The sequence below is a fragment of the Phyllostomus discolor genome, chromosome 5 (genome assembly GCF_004126475.2).
Source record: "Phyllostomus discolor isolate MPI-MPIP mPhyDis1 chromosome 5, mPhyDis1.pri.v3, whole genome shotgun sequence".
NCBI lineage: Eukaryota > Metazoa > Chordata > Mammalia > Chiroptera > Phyllostomidae > Phyllostomus > Phyllostomus discolor.
In genome coordinates this window covers 103,255,573-103,276,404 of record NC_040907.2, presented here as the reverse complement: position 1 = coordinate 103,276,404, position 20,832 = coordinate 103,255,573, and the positions used below count along the sequence as shown (strand labels likewise).

Sequence of the window (20,832 nt, the reverse complement as noted above, 5' to 3'; positions counted from 1 at the left end):
GGCTTGGCAGGGGAGTGCCTGGGCAAAAGAGACTGAATATGATACAAGCCCTCCAGAAGAAGAGTACCCTTCTGAATTTTTAGAAAGGATCTATCAGGCCAATAGAACTCACACTGATGCTGACTTGCAAGAACCAGATAATGTGATGATGGTGAACATGACTTTTGCTGGGCAATGTGCCACAGATATTGGAAGGCGACTTGAGTTTAGATGGGGCATTGAGAATGAATTCCTTTCAGCTGGTGGATGTAGCACTTAAAGTCTATGGTACCCAGGACACAAGGAAGATAAAGCAAGCTACAGTGTTCTTGGAAACACGGGGTGAGACCAGAAAGAGAGGCAGGACCCTAAGGGCAAAGAGAAACCCACTAGGCACCAATGTGCTCATTGCAAGAAAGAGGGCCAGTGGAGAATAGAGTGCCTGAAACTCAAAAAAGAGGTGACAAAAACCCTAGCCAAGAAATGCTTAAAATCAGAGGGGATTCTGATGATGAATTTGGAGGCCCAGGGGTTCCCTTGGATATCTTTTGACCTATTATTATTTTCCCACAGGAGGCCTGGTTTCAGTTGATGATGGGGAACACACCAATTTATTTCCTTGTAGATATGGAAGCTACATACTCAGTGCTGAATACAAAATTAACCAATAAAAGTCCAGATGTGGTAATGGTAATTGTAATGACTGGACAATTACAGAAACAGTAGTTCCTTCAACCCCTAGAATGCCAGTTTGGGAATCAAAAGTTTGTACATAGTTTTCTCTACATGTCAGACTGCCCTTTTCCACTGTTGGGCCAAGATTTACTTTGCAAATTGCATGCACAAGTCTTTTTCTCCTGAAAAGCAACAGGTACGTGTGGAGGTACCACTGGAACACGCTCTCTAGCTCCAGGCACTCCTAACTTGCCCAGAAGTTCCTGCAGGTGAACTCTTCCCACCTGAGGTCTATGAACAAGTGGTTCAAACTGTTTGGGCTGATGGAACCGCAGTTAAAGTGGCTAATATCCAACCCACAAAAATTAACTTAAAAGAAGGGGTGCAGACCCCAAGGAAGAAATAGTACCCCCTTAAAAAGGAGGCTTTAGAGGAGATTCAACCAATACTACAAAAATTCTTAAAATAAGGACTATTTTGTAATGCCAGTCTCCCTATAACCCTCCCATTTTTCCAGTCAAAAAGCCTCACTCTGATGAATATCAATTTGTACAGGATCTTATGGTCATAAATGACATTGTTCAGGACATTCATCCTATAGTGCCCAACCCCTATATTCTGTTGACCATGGTGCCTGTAAATAGCAAATGACTTTCAGTCCTAGATTGAAGGATGCCTTTCTCTGCATTCAGTAGGTGGACAGGCTCCACTACCATTCACCTTTCAATGGCAGGGCCTAGAAACTAAAGCCATGATCCAATACTATGGAACTGTGCTGCCACAAGGACTCCGTGAGTATCTTCAGGGAAGTATTAGCAAGGGATTTAAGGGATATTCTACTGAAATCAGGAGTTCTTCTGCAATACATAGATGACATATTGATAGCTACCAATACCTATGAGAACTGTTTGTGCAACACCATCACAGTTCTAAATCATTTGGCAAAAAGGGGATAAAAGACGTTGCCTCACAAGGATAGATTTGTAAACAGGATGTGTCCTACCTGGGATTTCAACTGAAACAGGGTATTAGGTGCTTGATGGCAAATAGAAAGTGAGCCAACCCTACAATAAAAATTCCAGAAAACAGAAGGCAACTTCATGGGTTCTTAGGGATTATTGGATTCTGTTGAATTTGGATTCCAAACTTTGGATTTATAGCAAAATCACTGTACAATTCCTTAAAAGGCCTGGACTCTGAACTTTCAAATGGACAAGAGATTGTGAAGTAGCATTTGATACCTTGAAGGAAAAGCTAGTTTCAGCTCCTGGACTAGGATTGCCCAATTTACATAAATCTTTCAAATTGTATGTTCATGAAAAGCAGGCACTGGAGACCCATAGCCTATCTCTCAAAGAAGTTGGATCACATAACAAGGAATAGCCACCATGTCTTCAAGCAGTGGCAGCTATCTGTGACATTTTACAGGAAGCTGAGGGAGTTCACTTTGGGGCAGTCTACCATGGTATTGGTTCCACAACAGATCCTAACTCTATGGAAACTGAAAGGAGGACATTGGCTAACACAAGGTATTTACCCACGTAAATACCAGGCCATTCTGTTGGGGCAACCCAAATATTACCTTTTAGACCAGCACAATCTTGAACCTGGTCACTCTGTTCCCAAACACAGAGGGAGATTCAGCCATCCAGCATGAACTGCTTGGAAATCATTCACCAAATTCAGTCTAGTAGGCCAGATCTACTGCACCAGCTTCTGGCAGCACAAAACTGGGAGCTATATACAGATGGGAGCAGCTTCATGGATAACAGCCAACAATAAGCTGGGTACACGGTAATCACCATAGACAAGGTAATAGAAGCCTAAGCCCTTGAGCTGAGATCCTCAGCATAAAAGATTGAGTTGATTGCCCTCACAAAAGCATTAGTACCAGCCCAGGGAAAGAAGGGTTAACATCTACAGACTCCAAATATACCTTCATATTGTCCATGACCATGGAGCAATATGAAGAAGAAAGGCCTCACAATCTTGGAGAAAAAGAAAGAAGAGATGCAGAAGAGATTTTACAGGCAGTGAAATCTACTGGATTTTAGAGGCAGTGAATCTATTGGAGCAGATTGACATAATGCATTGCCCAGGACACCAAAGGGACTGTTTGTAAATGACTCATGGAAACCAAACTGCTGATAAAGCAGCAAGACAAGCAGCTGGAGGGCTGCTACACCAGAGAGTTGTGATTCCCTGCTTGGACTTGTCAGAATTTAAACCCCAGTGTACAGAGCAAGATAAAGAATGAGCTCATGAGTGGTGATTCAGTAACACTAACCCCAATTCCATATGGAAGTTCAACACCTATGATATGCTCTTACTTCCCTACTCTCTAGTGTATCCCACCTTCAAACACCTACCTGAAGGAACCCATTATGGAAGGGATAGTTTGATGGACCTCTTTAGGCCACACTTGAAGGGCCTTAATTTGCAAAGGACCATTCAGAAGATCACCCAAGCCTTTCAGATATATGCCAGAAACAATCCTAAGTCAGAATATGCCCCAGCAGAAAAGGGAGTACAATATGAAGGATTATGCTCATTTGAGGACTGGCATTAGACTTCACACAAATGCCTAAAACCAGAGGGAATTTCAAATTTTTAATAGCTTTTGTGGATATTTTTTTTGATTGAGTAGAGGCACACCCCTCTAGTACTGAGAAGGCAACTGAGGTAATGAAAGTTAAAGAAATAATTCCTAGGTTTGGGCTTCCTCACAGCATTCAGAGTGGCAATAGACCACTGTTCACTTTGGAGATCTCCCAGAAGGTTGGACAGGTACTGCAAAGACAATGGAAGTTATATGCATCTTGGTGACCTCAATCTATATCAGAAGTAGCAAACACAAGGCCTGCGGGCCGAATCCAGGCTTCCACCTTGTTTGATATGACCCACCACCATGTTTCTTCCTGGTGGCAGTGCTGAGCTCTTGCTTAACTGTTAAGTAGTAGTTACATTTATACAGTTCTAAAATTACATTTGGCATTTTGAAGGCAACCATGAGACTGATGTGGCCCCTGGTGAAAATGAGTTTGACACTCCTGATCTATAGGAAAGACCAAGAATATGAACCACACAATAAAGAAGACTCCCACAAAAATATGCCAGGAAACACATTTGAAGTGGGCTTAAGCACTTCCTATTGTTTTGCTCTGGATTAGGGTAGCACCCAGAAGTGGGCTAAAGTTAAGCCCTTTTGAAGTAGTTTATGGGAGTCTCTTCCAAATTTTGGCTTTGGGGGCACACCCCCACAGATTTGGAGAATGAGTCAAAAATTAAGCAATATGTGAAACATTTAGGGCAATCACTAACAGTTCTGTACATGTTTGCAATTGTAGGTTCTCCTACCCATGTGATGAGCCCTTAAACCCATTCCAGTCAAGGGACCAAGTCTTACTAAAGACCTGAAAAATTCAAGGCTCTGAACAACAGCTAGCTGAGCAAAATACTGGTCCCTCTGATGTCCTACTGACAATGCACTCTTCAGTGAAGCTCACAGAAAGCAAGCCTTGTATCCACCACACACACATAAAATGGGCACCGCATGAGGAGGAATGGAAACCTGCTGCTATGGTTGATGCTGAAAAGGACAGCTGGACCTTCACTCCAGAAGGAGATCTGAAATTTTTTTTGGAAGAAGATAACAAGCCCTAATAAAAAGTGGCAAATGTTCCTTTTACTTTACTTACATGTTTGCAGATTTGGGGACTTTTGACTTCTAGATGCAGAGTTAAGGTATGGTCTTTTCCATTGTTAACAAGCACAATGATTGAAAGTGAGTTTTGGTTATTCCTGTGTGAGTAAAAAGGTCTACTAAAGTTGCAGAAGGTGTGTAGAAAGTTGTAAGCTGTAGAGAAAGCTGAAGAAGTTTGTGGATGGTGCAGAAGGTGTGAAAGTTTAAACCTGAAAGAAAGGAAACCTCAGCTCTTGGATGTGGTTACTCTTTGCTTGCTTTGTTCTTCGCTTGGTTTCTGATCTTGTAGGGACTTGCTTTAATCTTTGCTCTTTTGTGTATAATGGGAACCCTCTATCTTTACCATTGGGGGTTTTGTGCCATTGGTGCTGGTGGAGTTTTGCTGAGGCGAGAGGTCATGCCTCTGCCATTGGGGCCTAGAAACGTGGTCAAGTGCCAGTTAGAGTCCACATGGAGTGAAAGAATGCCTCTTAAATTGGGGCTTTGTGATATCAGTGCTGGATAGAGTCCAGCAGGGGTGAGAGACCAGTAGATGCACTGGTAGGTGAGAGAATGTCTCTGTTATTGGAGCTTTGTGCCATTTGGACCTCAGAGAGGTCATCTGTGTGACCAGTTGGTGTGAGACAAGATTCTAAGGCTAGTCACAGTTGCCCTTTTTTCTGAAGCTCTGTCTTTGCTTTGAATTGTTTTGTTTCTGTTTTGATAAGAAATTGAAGTTTCTAAAGGATAAAACTTCACATTAAGTTGTGGTAAAGTAATGAAAGATAAGACATGGAACTGCAATTTTGGTGGCTATTGTAAGGACAAGGATTTTCCTCTTTACTTTGTACTTTTGTTCCTACCCGATTCCTCCAGAATTTGTCATTCATGAGTGAGTGATGGCACACACTTTCTTTGCATAAAACCAATAAGACCAGTTTCTAATGATGGTTTTAATAACCAAGACTGACTGGAATGTCATGCCTGAAGAGAGCATGCCTGGGCTCTAGCTGTTACCAGAAAGCCTTGAGAAACAGACTGACTTTTGAAGCTAATAAAAGTTCACTGAAGAAATGGTCTGGTACCTTGTTTGATCATATTGTTCATTACAGTTTTTCCAGGGGAGAAACAAAGGTTGCTCTCCTGAAAATATGGCAAGGAGGAACCTTATTTTCCACATAGTGAGAACCTCAAGGACTTGAGGAAACAGGTACTGCAGGCAAAGCTGTATGGCAGATATAGGGCTTCACTTCTGTGCTGCAAAGGGTGCACTAAGTCAATTTAAAGGTTCCTTATGTAAGTTCCAGCAAGGCAGATTTGAACAGTCTATGTGTGGTCAATTGCTGCTCTTGTTGTCTTTGTGCAAAAAATGAGGAAAAAATTGAAACTGGCAGTCTTTTGTTGACAATATGGGTTGTTAGGGAGAAGAACTGTTTTTAAGGAAAATCACAATGCTTAGTTGTGAATATTGGACTCTAGTACAGCTGACTGTCCTCAAAGTTTATTTCCACTTAAGGTTAAACTGGTGGAGGGTGGAGTATAAAGAGAAAAAAAAATTAAACTGCCCTGGCTGGCGTAGTTCAGTGGATTGAGTGTGGGCTTTGAACCAAAGCATCGCAGGTTTGATTCCCAGTCAAGGCACATGCCTGGGTTGCAGGCCACAGCCCCCAGCAACAGCACATTGATGTTTCTCTCTCTCTCTCTTTCTCCCTCCTTTCCCTCTCTAAAAAAAAAAAATAAATAAAATCTTTAAAAAAAATTAAACTTATTTACCTCAACACCTGATGACATCACCAGAGATGTCCAATTTACAGCCGTGAAGAGATTCATCAAATTGTCACTGATTGATATTATTCCAGCAAAGGCCTTACAACTGGACATCCTCTTGAAAGATAGTCTTGCAGACTCAGAGACTGGTTTGTGATTGTTGTGTGAATTAACCTGTGTTCTTCCTTCTGTTTTCATGGGGTGCATGCCTATGATCTTATTACTGGGCAGTTGCTTACACAGTATAGACCTCACTGAGGAAGCCCATCTGCATCCTGAGACTCAACAGTTTGGCTGGACTAAATGGTTAAATTGGCTTAAGTATGGGGCAGTCTACTGGCTTTGCTTAAAATTTGTTTCCTTTCTACCTTAACAGTTTAGACAGAAAGAACCCAGAAGTGTTAAAGGGAGGAATCTCAGAATGTTCCGTTCTGCCTGATTTAAGTTAAAAGCATTGGCAATCAGTCTTTGGACAGGTGTGACATCCCTTGCACACCTTCCTCCAAGGAAGCCACCCTTTCTTAATTGGGATGTTGTGGAACTGGTCCCCACCTTTGTCATTTAGTTGTGGTTTCTGAATGTGCCTTCTAACCCTGTTGCCAAATTTTTCACCTCCAGAATACAGCAAGGTTACTAACCTGTCCAGTAATCCCATTCTTCAGACATCAAACATGACACTTTCCAGGGACAACTAACTGCCCTGGACTTTGCAAGATCCTTTTCCCTTGCATGAAGGCTTCCCTACATGCCAGACTCCCTTTTGTTAGGGACCTCTGGACTGAGGAATAGGTAGGACTACACCCCTTGGCTAGCATGAAGTAGTTACACAATGGGACTTTGTCCATTTGCCCTTGTAAGATTACAAATGCGAAGAGTGTTAAAGGGGGGAATTGTAACAGGAGGACACCCTCCTCCCCAAAATTGGGAAGGGGTTGGGAAGCACTGAGGACTGCACATGCATGCAGTAAGACCCTCACTGTCTGGTTTCAGTAACACTCTCAGATGCCTCACTGTGTTCTCTCATCATTGCTTAATAATTCTTATGTGAACTCCAATTTCAATTGCAGTATAGGTGCTGTTTCCTGACTGGACCCAAACTGATACACAACTCTAACTCACTCTCTCTCTTCCCCCATTTCTTTCTTCCCCAAACTCTCCCTCTCTTACTCTTACTCTCTCTCTCACACACACATACACACACAAACACACAGACATGGTTGCATAGTCTTTCTCACACAACACACACATTCACATTGTTGCACACTTCCTCCACCTCCATTCTCTTGCTCATTTAGTGCAGACACACTGAGCCCTGCCAGGCCCTGACTATGGGCTCACCTTCATCAGCTCTCCATGGTTCTGGCCAGCCTGGGTCATTAGGGGTCACATACAGCCACCTGAGGTTCCTTCAATCTCCTCACCTCCTTCTGTGGCGGATGTGCTACCATCTCATCATGCAGGTACCTCATGGCCAGATGCCCTTGGTCTCTTATCCCATCTCTGAGCCTGCCCTCCAGACTGTTCTGAGCATTGCTCACCCTGCCATGGAAGTCCATGGAGTCCCAGACAACTAAAATTGTGAACACAAAAGCCAGATCAGGGGGCTCATTAGAAAAAGAAATTGTGAAATAGTATGATCCAAGAAGTGTGAGGTCAGCAACAGCACATGCATACATGTGTAGGTCAGGCCCTTCCTATAGATCCACTCTCCAGGGAGCCCACTCTCACCCTTGCTGAATGCCAGATGGTACAGGTGACAGTTTTATTAAGGCCCAGCAGAGTCTCTTTAATGGACTATTTCTGAATGCCATCATCTTTGTTAGATAGGACAAAAGTCTTAAGGTCTAGTAGGTTCTTATTAAGTGCTACTCTTGCTAAATACCAAAATGTAACAAAGTATTTTACAGATATAGCTGTAAATAGGATGAGCCTGACAGGAACCCAACCTGATAAGTGTAGCCAACTTCAAAGAAGAATTCAGCATGTAATTAACTAAACAGTGTATATAAGAAATGGCTAAGCCTCCCTTCAGGGAGGCAGGGCTTGGGTGTGCATCCAGTCTCTTTTATTGGATTCAAGTAAGTAAAACAACCTAACAACGACGTCTCAACATGCCAAGTGGTGAACCCCTTAAGTTCCGTAATACCTTCACTGGGAATGCAGACATCATAGGCTCCTCCCGAGGGTGGCCCTCCCCCCTGCAGGCCAGCTGTCCCTGTATGTGTGGGCGGGGGGTACCTCCAGCCTTCACTCAGGGCCCAGACACTAGTACTTGGCACCGTCAACCTCTTAGGATTTGGCCTGTTTACCCAGGTCCCCTCCTCCCATACCCCATTCATGTTTTCTTTTTACTCTAGTTGAATATTTGATACATAGAAGGAATACATTTTGCATGATATTCACCCAGGAAGTAAACACTACAACAAATACCATGAACCCATGGCCAGCCTGAGTACTAAGCAAACTGCTGCCCTCACATCCCCACCATCCACTCCAACCACTCACAGCAAACATGAACCTGGGTCTTGCCTGTCTCCTGCCTTTAAAAAAAATACTTTCACCTACTCTAGAGTTATAGGGGTGGTTGCTTCTTAAATTATATAAATGTCGAGTGTGAGCCAATAGCTAGGACTTGGCAGGGCTTAGTATCTATACTAAGTGAGCAAGAGAATGGGAGTGAGGGGAGTGCCTACCAGAAACTCCTATAATATTGTATGACAACTGTAATAGAAATTTTTTTAAGAAATTAATATTTTCATCTTATTCTTTGTGGGGGGGCTCTGCCTGTAGGGCTCCCCGCCCTGTCCCCCCACTTCAGCCATCACTAATGAGAATAATTCTACCAAGACCTGCTTGGGGAGGAAAAGTGGCTGATCTCTTAAAGAAGAAGGGCCAAGAGCCTTTTGCTCAATGGGCTTCTATTAGGTTTATTTTGCACAAGAATACAGGTAAAGCTCATTAATCATTGTCAGGCAGTAAGGATGAAACAATAGATAGCATACAAAGAACTATGAGGGCTTATTCTGAGTTAGGGTCTGTTAGCTAAAGGGCTATAAAACTTTGGGAAACAAACTAATTTCCTGCTCCAACCCTTATCATTTAATTGAGAGCATTCTTAGCAAAGCATGTTTCACAGGATTTTATATATTCTTTCTTAGGCCTGATCACCCAGAGAACCTGCCCTTTGCAGCACAGGGCTGCACCTCCCTCTGTCATTGTTTCAGGCTTAAGTCAGGCAGGGGAAGTAAGGCAACCAAGAGATTAGGAGACTTCTTGCAGACAGAATGAGGACTCAGGCTATGTCAAAGCCAAGGAGTGAGGGTCCATCATCCCCTTTTGCTATAGCCCCTCAAGTCCTTTCCAGGGGCCTCCCTGTGATTGTGCCTGTCTTAGATTGTTCCTCTCTTGAGGAATCTTACCCATCATTGGATAACTGATCAAGCATTGGGGGCCAGGCAGGGTGAAGAAAAAGCAGCAGAAGTGGAGCTCCTGCCAGGGAGATAAGCTTTGTCTTCTTAGTGGCTTATGGTCCAGAGGTCACTCAGCTCAGCCTTAGCCATTGGTGGGCGGGGGGGGGGGGGGGGGGGGGGGGGGGGGTTACAGCTACTGAAACCAGGCAGGGAGGTTCCCAAAAATTCTTGGAAGGTACTTTAGCTGGGCAGAGCATTCTGTAGGACAGTTATTTTCTTAGTCCTGTAAAGGCATGATCCCAATGTCTTTTTGTTTCTGTAGCTGCAGAGAACTCCATGCTTATTGTAATTGTCACCCCTTGGTATTCTCACTTCTCTTCAGTTGCTTTTAGGACCTCCTGTCTGGCATTCTCCCGTTTTACCACAATTAGCCCACTTGCTCACCTTCCATGTGGGGTTCTTTTTCTAGGTCATGGGAGCTCCTGTTCTTTCTATAAATTCTCCTCGAGAAAATGGCAGTCAATCCTACTGTAATGGGAGGGGGCATTCTGGCTAGATTTCTGGGCAGAAGGCAGCAGGGACCCCGGGAGTAGCATAAGAGGCTGCACTCTGTCCCCCACGCCCAATCCTGGAGTTGGGGGAAGGTTGGGAAGCTCCGGGGACTGCACATGAGCAGGTTCCTTGGCAACCCAACAGTGCAGCATGATGGAGGGAAATACTTTCATATGTGCTTCTGCCACACAGAAGATTTTGAGACCAGACTATATAAGTGGAGAGCATAGAACCACTGCTATCTGTGTTCTCCTCTCTTTTCTGACTGCCAGGGGCTTGAGTCCCTGGGCCAGTAGGCCCTGGAGACTGGTGTTCTTGGAATGTTCCTAGAGCCTCTCCCTGAGCACTGTTCAAGCCTGCCTGGCCAGGAGCACAGCAGACACTGGGCTGGTAGGGAAGAAGGGGAGGAAGCCCAGGCTGGTGGCCCCTGGAAGTTGCATAGCTAGGTGAAAAGCCCTATATCCCACTTCCACACAGGAAGACATGGTGGCACTGGAGACTGGAGATGCACTGAGTGGGTCCTCCCCAGCCAGGCACAGATGCCCCAGAGGGCAGGCACCAGAGCAAGAGGGCAGTATGCTATGAGTAGGACACCTGGATACAAAGAGTTGGAAAGATATCTGAAGCCAGACAGTGACTGGAAACCAGCTAAGCCACCTGCATTTCTTAAAGGATGGTACTTTTGGGTGGGTGAAGAGATTCCTGGTGTAGCCTTCAGCTGAGCCAGCAGAGGGTGGCAGGGTGATTTTCTTTGGGTGTCTCAGAGGAAATGAGCTTTGAGGCAGAAATCTGCCATTATTTTAAACTGAATAGCTTTTTAATAAAAGATTACTTTCCATTTCCAATGGACTCTGACTCCAGATATTTTGCCTATTGGCAGTGAGTGTAGGACCCCGCTGCTCGTTTGGTTACACTGCAGCTCTAATTATTGCCTTTGCTGACACTGCAGTGTTCACCAGTCCACCAGCCCTGACAACTTCATCTCAAGTGCCAGATGCATATCTCCATCAACCTGTTCCACTGCCATGTCCTAATCTGTCTCCTCCCACTCTTTCCACCCCACTCAAGGCCCCTCTTCCTTGCCCTCATTAGCCCCCAAACCTCAGATTACTCTGAGCCTTTCTCTTTTCCACCCCTTAGACCAGCCCATGGACTGCTTTGTGCCACACCTTAGGCAAGCCACCATTCTCCCTCACTACCCTCACCTGGACAATATGACAATGCTCAACCAGTCTCCCTGGGCCCACTCAATGCCACAGTCCACTTGCCACTTGCCAAAGAGCAGCAGGCTCAGTAGAATCATGTCACCCTTTGTCTGCAGTGCAGCATTAACTGTCCACTGCTAGCAGAATAAAACACAGCTTCTCATCAGGGAGAGGTTCCATCTGCTCCACCCCAACTCATTCCTTTCTACTCTCTTAGGTGCCCCACCTTCTGGCCACAGAGGCAAACTCAGGTATGAGTGAAATAACAAATCAATCAATGAAGAAAAAAACTTGTGAATAAATGGTTTCATGAACAAGGTGGGAAAAGGCTGCACACTGTTAAGACATGGTTGGAATCTGGGGTGGTACTAGGGATGTGGGTGAGATCAAACACTGTTAAGATACTCTGGCTTGGTCTATTGGGTCGCTAGTCAGTAGCAGGATGAGGCACACAGAGCCCTGTGGATGGATGCCCCTTCTGCTCACAAATCTCACATGAACATGCAGTGCCCCCTAGCGTCCTACCTCCTTGGTGAGGCCAGCAAACAGCCATTAGGCTGAGAATAAAATCATGACCCCAGCTCAGGAAGTGACTTACTGGTGACTGAGGAACAGTGCCAGTACACGTGTGCTCTCATGCACATACATGTTTATGCACAGCAGCGTCCCCTGGAGTGTACTTCATACATTTTGCAATCACTGGGTATTGTCCCAGTGGCAGACTGTTTTTTCAAGGGATTGTAATGTAATTTTGCTTTTAAGAAAAAAGCGCAGATCAGGGGAGGATCTATGACAAATAACAAATTGGGGGGATTGGTGTTTAAAAGGAATCACAGCTTTTAATATTAATTATGATAAAATATAACATCAAATTTACTGTCTCTATGATTACATGTACAGTTCAAGGGCATTAAATATATCCACATTGACCTGCAACCATCACTACCATTCATCCCCAGAACTCTTTCCATCTTGTAAAGCTGAAGCTATGTACCTATTAAACAATAATTCCCCATTACTCACTCCCTCCAGCCCCTGGTAACCACCATTTGATTTTCTGTCTCTGAACCTGATGACTCCAGGTGCCTCATATAAATGGAATCATCCAATAATTTTCTTTTTGTCACTGGCTTAATTTCACCATAATGTCAGGTTTCATCCATGTTATAGCATGCATCATAATTTCCTTCCTTTATAAGTTTGAATAATATTTAATTGCATGTATATACCGACACTTTGTTTATCCACTCATCTATCAATGGACACTTGGGTTGCTTCTATCTTTTGGCTATTGTAAATAGCACTACTATAAATATTGGAGTACAAATATTTCTCTGAGGCCTAGATTTCAATTGTTTTAAATATATACCCAGCAATGGAATTGCTGGATCATATGGTAATTCTGTTTTTAATTTTTGAGGGACTCTCATACTGTTTTCTATAATGGCCACAACTTTTACATGCCCAGCAGATAACAATGCAGTGTTCCAATTCCTCCACATACTTGCTAACACTTGTAATCTTCTGTGTTTTTAACAGTAGTCATCCTGATGTAAGAGGAAATATCTCATTGTGGTTTTGATTTGTGGCATTTCCCTAATTATTAGTGATGTTGAGCATCTTTACATGTTTTTATTGGCTATCTGTATACCTTCTTTGGAGAAATATCCATTCAAATTCTTTGCTCATTTTTTAATTGAGTTTTTATTGTTGAGTTGTAGGAGTTCTTTATATATTCTGAATATTAACCCTTATCAGATATATGATTACAAATATTTTCTCACATTCCCTAGATTGCCTTTTCCATTTGTTTATTATGACCTTTGATGAACAGAAGTTTTAAATTTTGATATAGTACAATTTATCTAGTTTTTCTTTTGTTGCCTGTGCTTTTGGTTGTCAGGATGGGCAAGGTAGGACAAGTGGGAATCCAATTACAATTAGCATTTTGGACTACAAATATGGCCACCGTTTGGACTACAAGTAAAATGGCAACTGAACTCTGACCCAGAAGAGGTGACTGACATCAGACCAGGAGCCACCAATGCTAAGTTGCTTCTTTGTTCACCAAGAACCAATTCTTGGCTCCCGTGCATGAAGTCAAGCTATATAAAACTCCCAGCCTTTCCCTTCTCCCGTGTGGTCTTTTCTTAGCCCCTTCTCCGGGCAGGGAAAACGTTGCCCGGGAGCACAAACTTCCAAAATAAAGCTCATCTGCCTGTTTCCATGGCTAATTGGCTGTTTATTTCCTCGGCGGGGTCTAAGAAAACCTTACATTGGTGTCATATATGGGGATCTCAGTTTTAAAGATGTGCCCACTCCTCTATCTTTAGCCAGAACCAGGGCCAATCAGAACAGTAAGTTCTTACATCCCATCTGGATTCCACCAATGCTCTCTTGCCTGCCTGCCACAGGTGAGGTAATTACTCAGCTCTGCTGGTTTCTTCTGTGCTTCCTGCCACTGCTACCATCACTCACAAGACCACAGCACCCAGCTATAGGAGAGGCCTGAATGGCTGGGAAGCTCACCATCTCAAGGGTGAGGGTACACACAGGTCTGGCCAAATGGGATAACCCCCAGTGCCAGGATCCCAGGGGTCCTCCATTCCAGACAGGCACCAGCACTGCAGCCACTGCTGTGTGCTCCCCCATGCCAACTGCCAAGCAAGCACAGTGGGCATGGTGCCTGCATCCCACACAAAAGTTTTAGTTTTATTTTAAAATCAGAAGAAAAAAAAGAAATATAATAGGAATATATAATAATGAAGTGGCATGGATTACATTTGTCTTTAAACCAACACAATCATAAAACATAATTTTACTTTTTTTATGGGAAAAGGGCCCCATGGAGGTAACAGGGCCTGAACTCACAGTGGTCATGATGTGGCTGGCCATGGTTCTAGAGTCACTTGGTCCCCACAAAGAAGACAGAATCCAGACCCAGGCCATCGAGTTTGATGCAGAGTACTTCCCTTTGCCTGTTGGCCATGCCTCCTCCCAATGTGTGCCAAGGTGCCATTCCCAGGAACCCCATGTAACCACTCATTGCACCCTTCCTGATTTCTCACTGAACTCTATCTTCTTCCTTCCTTCCCTGAACCTGGGGGTTCAGTGGCTTCCCAGTCTCCCACTTGCCCTGGGCAGCCATCACACACACCTTTTTCCAGGTGTCTTTCCAACCACTTTGTTGGGCCTCCTGTGCCCAGCCTAATGCCTGCAGCGACTGCCTGCCACACCTGTTACCGGGTGCCACCAAGAGGGGGACCCCAAATGGGCATTTAAAATGGGGTCCAGAACTCAAGGTGTCTAGGAGATTTTAGGATGTCTTCACCCTCCACCCCTAGGGTGTGGGCTGGGGGAAGGGACAAATGAGGCAGGGCCTTTGAGAGCTGTTTTGCATAGCAACAGCCTTGTAGCTAACCTCTGGTGCGGTCATTTAACATATCTATAGCCTTTGGCTGGTCCCTTAGATATGCTAAATAGCTATGGCCAGGCTCAAGGCCAGGGGGATGGAAAGGGATCTCCCCCTCAAGATCGGACTGGGGGGTAGGTACCCTGAGTTACAGCACCTGCGTGGGAGCTGGGAGAAGATTGGCTCCATGACATGGGGCCACACCTGCCCAGACTCATGATGGCAGTCCAGTAAAGCTGGAAGGATATGAGTTCTGGCATGTGAAGCTGAGTGTGAGAGGAGCCGGAAATGGGGCTTCAGAGGAAGATTGGCGCTGGGATTTAAACCGAGACACGGCAGCCCTGAGACAAGGTGAACCATGTTCAGCCCTGAGAAGGAGAACCATGAGCAGCCCTGAGGAGGTGAACCATTTGCAGCCCTGAGAAGGAGAACCATGCGGCTGTGGAAGTGCAGAGAAGACCGCGGCCCTGAGGGAGAGAACCACGTGGCCTTGACAGAGTGGAGAACCACGCGGCCTGGACAGAGTGGGGACTCTCCCTTCCCGCAGCCCTGAGAGAGGGAGAACCACGCGGCCTGGCAGAGTGGGGACTCCTGTGGCCCTGGGAGAGAGGACCACATGCCTTTGCCAGAGTGGGGACCCCCGCAGCTTTAGAAGGGGGAACCACCACCTGGTTTTAGCAGAGATCCCAGCAACTCAGCTGAGGGTGCCAGGAACCCAGGGAGGTCTCCCAGTCGAGATGGAGTACTAACTGGGTAGCACCAGAGGACTGCCTGAGCCATGGACTTCTATTTCCTTTCCTGAGATACAGTACTCTGGACTGGGCAAAGAGGGAAGGAAGGAAGGACTGTGTCTGTTTGTGGGTGTTTTAAGGGACTTTGGGATTTTGGTAAAGACATTAGGTCACTACTTTAAGTTTGTATAGCATTAAATAAACATTTCCTTTCCTTTTCACGAATCTCTGGCATTGAGAGACGTCTTTCCTTGGGCGGCGGACATAACGGACCCGGGGCTTTCTTTCAATAATAGTATATCGTCCCAGGCCCCCCTTGTTTGTTCTGTAACACTCCTGCTTTCAGACCCTGGCTCTGGGCCTTGAGCTCACTCTGCCCAGCTTTGCCTATAGCTCACACATGCCCAATCCTCCCCACCTTCTCTCTCTCCTGGATGAGCCCATGTCCAGCTCAGCCCTTTTCCCTATTCCCCTGACAATGCTGGCCTTTGCAGCCTTAACTCTCAGGGCACTTACCTTATGCTAATAGAAGCAGTAGCTGATGCTTCCCAGTACCAGGTGCCAGCCTCAGCATGGTGCCTGTTCCACCTTGTTGCACCATCACAACCTTCCAGGGACTATTTTCATTATTCTAATTTCAGGTGAAGAAGCTGAGATCAAAGCCCTGGCTGGCGTAGCTCAGTGGATTGAGCGCGGGCTGGGAACCAAAGTGTCCCAGGTTCGATTCCCAGCAACATTCCTGGGTTGCAGGCCATAACCCCCAGCAACCGCACATTGATGTTTCTCTCTCTCTCTCGCTCTCTCTCTCTCCCCCCCCTTCCTTCCCTCCCTAAAAATAAATAAATAAAATCTTAAAAAAAAAAAAAAAAAGGAAGCTGAGATCAGAGAGACTGTGGATCTGGCCAGGCTCCATGGAGGGGATAGGAGCAGCAAGGTGGGCCTTTGCTCCGGGACAAACAGTGGATAGAAGGGCTGCTTCCTTAGCAGCCCTGCCTGTGAGCACAGAGCAGGGACCCATAGGCCATTCTGGTTGTGGCCCTGAGTAGGTGGTGCTGACAAAATGCTTAGCGTTTCCCAGTGTGACACTACACTACCTCCACCATATCAACACTATTCCCCAATACCCAAATTCCCATCATCACACCATCACCAACCTCCCCACAATCATCACCACACCATTATTACCTTCACCCCATCACTACTCCATCACCACCACCATCATCACTTTGCCAGCCATCCTGAGGCTTCCAAATGAAAGCAGCTTTGCCAGGTTAGACCCATATAAGTTGTGGGAGAAAAACTAGGCTATAAACCTACACAGTCAGTACTAGGCCTTTCTTGCTTACCCTTGTATCCCCAGAACCTTGCCTGATGCTTGACACAGAGCAGGTATGAAGGGAAGGCTTGGGGCAGGCTCTAACAACTTGATGGTCTCCCAGGCACTTCAGTCTGAGAGCCAGCTGTCCCTGTCATGGCTCTCTGGCTTAGCTCAGCTGTACTTATTCACTAGCCAATGCCTTCTTTGGGGAAATTTGATAGCTTGTCCCAATCCTGTTGCTCTGAATTTAAGCCTCTGTTTGCAAAACCATTGATAAAATAATTAAAAAATCTCTGGCCTCTATGAGTATATGCCTAACAAGTAGACTGCTTAGTGTATACAATGGGTGCTCAATAAATGCCAGGGCCAGCTACTTCCCTCATGCCAGTGAGCACACTTATTACTACTAGTGCAGTTTGAGTCCAAGTCGTAAATTTCTTCTTCCCAAAATGTTGCCAGCAGCCTTCAGTAGGCAGCCTGTGTGTAGGGAAAATGGAGTCAGTGAGCCTCTCTCGCCCGGATGTTCGGGTAACTAAGATAAGCAGTATTCCCATAACCTTGAGAATGGGCCCACATGTGCAGAATCACACTTTGTTATTTAATATCTTGGCACCCTGCTGGCTTTGTGTGCAGTTAGTATATAAGGGTGTCGGGACTTCCCACAACATGACACATAGCTTGTGGCATGCGTGGATCACCCCACTCCGGAATAAAGGCATGTCAGACATCCCAACAGCCCCATGAATTTTCTTCTGTCTGCATGAATCCCATGTGAACCTTCCTGGCCTTGAACAGCTGCAAGACAATTGGTGCTATCAGCAGGATTCATCACAGTACAATATGAACATGGAGGAGCCCTTGGCTCCCTTGAACTCTGGAAGGGTGGCCGGTCATTGGTATGTGGTATTTGGCGGTGAGTCTCCTGCAGCGTGGGCTCCCCTCCAGAATTGACCTAATATTAGTGGCATACCCAACATGGTAGAGAAGGTCCTGTGAGTGGTAGAGGAGACCTTGGAGAAGCGGAGAGGGCAGCCACAGGGCCATGGGCTGGGTCTTTCTTTCATCTTTGCAAGCTGAAATGGAGACTGCACTTTATGATGCAGCAAGGTTATGTGAACTGTAGGGAAGAGAGGAAGCCTTGGAGGCGAGGATCTACACCCTGAAGAAAGACCTTTGAATGGTAGAGTAAGGGCAATCTCCCTCCCTAGTTGTAGCAGATGAGTCAGAGGAGGGGGAGGAGGAACCAAGTTCCCTGCAGGCCTTCCCAGTAGTGCTACAGAAAGTAAAGTTTCAGCAGCCATGGATGGTTGAGCACACAACCTATTGTCCCTATACACAGGCCAAACAGGTCAATCTCGCAAATCAGTTTTGTCTGCGACCCAGGGATCCCTTAGCAGAGTGGCTCTTATGCTTTGGGATTTAGAGGTGGATAGCATCATGTGCACTGATAATGAGATGAAAGAGTTAGCTTTTATCACTATTCACCCCTCTCTGTGGCAACGACTGCAGAACAGCCAGCAGCATAGAAAGGGCAGGGATCGCATTCTCTGTTGGAGTGGGTCATGGCAGCAATTCATACAGTCTAGGTGGATGCAGGAGACATGCCAGACACTATGAGCAAGTGGCAGTCCTTTGTGGACTTAGTGCAAATTCTGAGGGAGTTGGGCATGCACCAGGCTATGTTCAATCCCAATACTCAGGGCCCTGATGATAAATGCTTTACAGCAGGGATGTGGGGTCTAGTGTTGCAAAACACCCCTTCTGCCTCTTTTGGATCCCTCAGAGAAATCCTGGCCCTGTATATTGTCCATCGTATTAATGATGTCACCACGATGGTACAATTCTGGGGGAGGCAGAGACACGCCAGCAGCAGAAAGGAGTGCAGATGGTGTCCTGAGCTTTTCCTCTCAAACAGTGCCCCCGTGTGAGTGACTAGGACACAGATGTGGTCAGACCTTTTAGGGGCTGGAGTAGATTGAACTAAGATTGATAGAACGTCAAATGCTTCTTCTTAGAACTTTGGAAACAGTTGTGAGCTGATTGTTTCCTGCAGCCCTAGAAGAAGAAGGTGATGAAGAGAAGCCCAGGGACACGACCTGAGAGGTCCATCCAGTCTGGCTGAAAGATCACCTGGCTGTACCAACCTCCTGAGAAGAGGGAAGAGATATCTTTTGGACACTTGAATATGGGGGAGGCCAAGGAACCTGTCTACAGGGTATGGATAGGGACCAGAGGCCATGTGTAGAATTGGCTATCCATTTGTCCCCTACAAATGTCCCCAGGTCCTGGCTGTAGTGCACACAGGCACTGAGTGTACTGTCCAACATGGAAACCCGGACTAGTTCCCAGGGCCTGAGGCCTTTACTGATGGTTATGGGGGCTAAGTGTAAAGGTGAAGGCTGTGCTGCTCTTTCTGGGTATTGAGTGACTGCCTTGCTGTGTATATACTGTTTTTGTATCCCCTACTCCTGAGTATATCCTGGGTATTGATGTGCTCCAAGGGTTGTGGCTACAAACCACTGTGGGAGAGTTTTGCCTAAAGATGCTAGAGGTAAAAGTCATTCTTTGGGGACATGCTGAGCATCCCCCCATTCAGCTGCTGTTCCCAAGATGGGTAATGGCAACAGAGAAATACTGACTGAGATCACAGCTACTACAGAAGAGTTGGAAAAGGTGGGGATAAATAGGGCCACTCCCAGTCCCTTTAACTCCCCCATGGGGCCAGTGAGGATGTCAAATGGCACATGGAGAATGATGGTAGATTACTGGGAGCTCAGTAAAGTAATTCCTCCAATACGTGCAGTGGTCCCTTCTGTGGTAGACATGATGGAATGATTAACTAATGAGCTAGGAACTGACCACATTGTAACTGATCTAGCAAATGCTTTTTTCTCTATTGATATTGCTCTGGAGAGTCAAGATCAGTTTGCCTTCACCTGGGAGGGCCAATAATGGACTTCTACAGTGCTCCCTTGAGGGTACTTGCACAGCCCAACTATCTGTCACAGATTTTTGGTGTAGGACCTGGGTAAGTGGCCATGGCCTACAGGAGTGTGTCTGCTCCATTACATTGATGACATTTTGCTAACCAGTGATTCTCTTACAGAGTTAGAGAAAGCAGTGCCATAAATGCTGTCATACCTGAAGTCATGTGGCCAGGCAGTCAACAAAGCCAAGCTGCAAGGGTCTGGATTATCTGTCACATATTTGGAGATTGTCAGGCTGGGTAAAACAAAAGTCATCCCTAATGCGGTGATGGATAAAATTCAGGCGTCTCCTACCCCTACCACTGTGAAACAGCTCCAGACATTTCTGAGCCTGCTGGGGTACTGGAGAGTGTTCATGTTCCACCTCACTCAAGTTATTCACCCCTTGTGTGTTTTGGTAAAAAAGGGAGTGAGCTGAGACTGGACTCCAATCTCGGAACAAGCATTCCAAGGAGCAAAGCACATCATTAAACACACTCTGGCCTTCCTTACTCTGCAACCTGCTAGACCCTGTGAGCTAGATGTGCATGTGACACAAGAAGGTTGTGGGTGGGGTCTGTGCCAGTGATTGGAATGGCTATGCCAACCCTTGGGTTTCTGGTCCCAGCTATGGAAGGGAGCAAAGGTATGGTACTCCTTGAAAAGCAACTGGCTGCAGTGTATGCTGCCCTGTTGGCCATGGAGGCTATAAATAGGAACTGCTCCCACGACAGTAAGGACCACTTACCTCAATGACAGGTGGATCCAAGACTATATGGATAGCCAAGCTTTGTAGTGGGATGGCAGAGACATCCACAATGGCTAAGTGGGGGGATTATCTGTAACAAAGGAATACTCTGTCAACTAGCCCCCTATGGACAGAGCTGCAGGAAGTATTGGGCCCTATTACCTATGTAGATGAAAAATCTACTACTTCTGCCCCTATAGAAGAAATGGTAGCTAGCCCCTTCCATAAAGGGTGGGCACCTATTCCTTCAGATGCATGGTATTCTGATGGATCCAACAGGAGCCAGCCTGCTGTGTGGACTGCTGTGGCAATTCAACCAGAAACAGACATGATCTGGTTTGATACTGGAGCAGGTCAGAGTAGCCAGTTGGCTGAACTGTGAGTCAT

At 45.8% G+C, this 20,832-nt stretch overlaps 1 protein-coding gene across 1 annotated transcript in view; it reads right to left on the bottom strand.

Moving 5' to 3' along the window:
- RET (ret proto-oncogene) overlaps positions 1–20,832 on the bottom strand; it is a 74,550-nt gene that overhangs the window by 38,602 nt on the left and 15,116 nt on the right.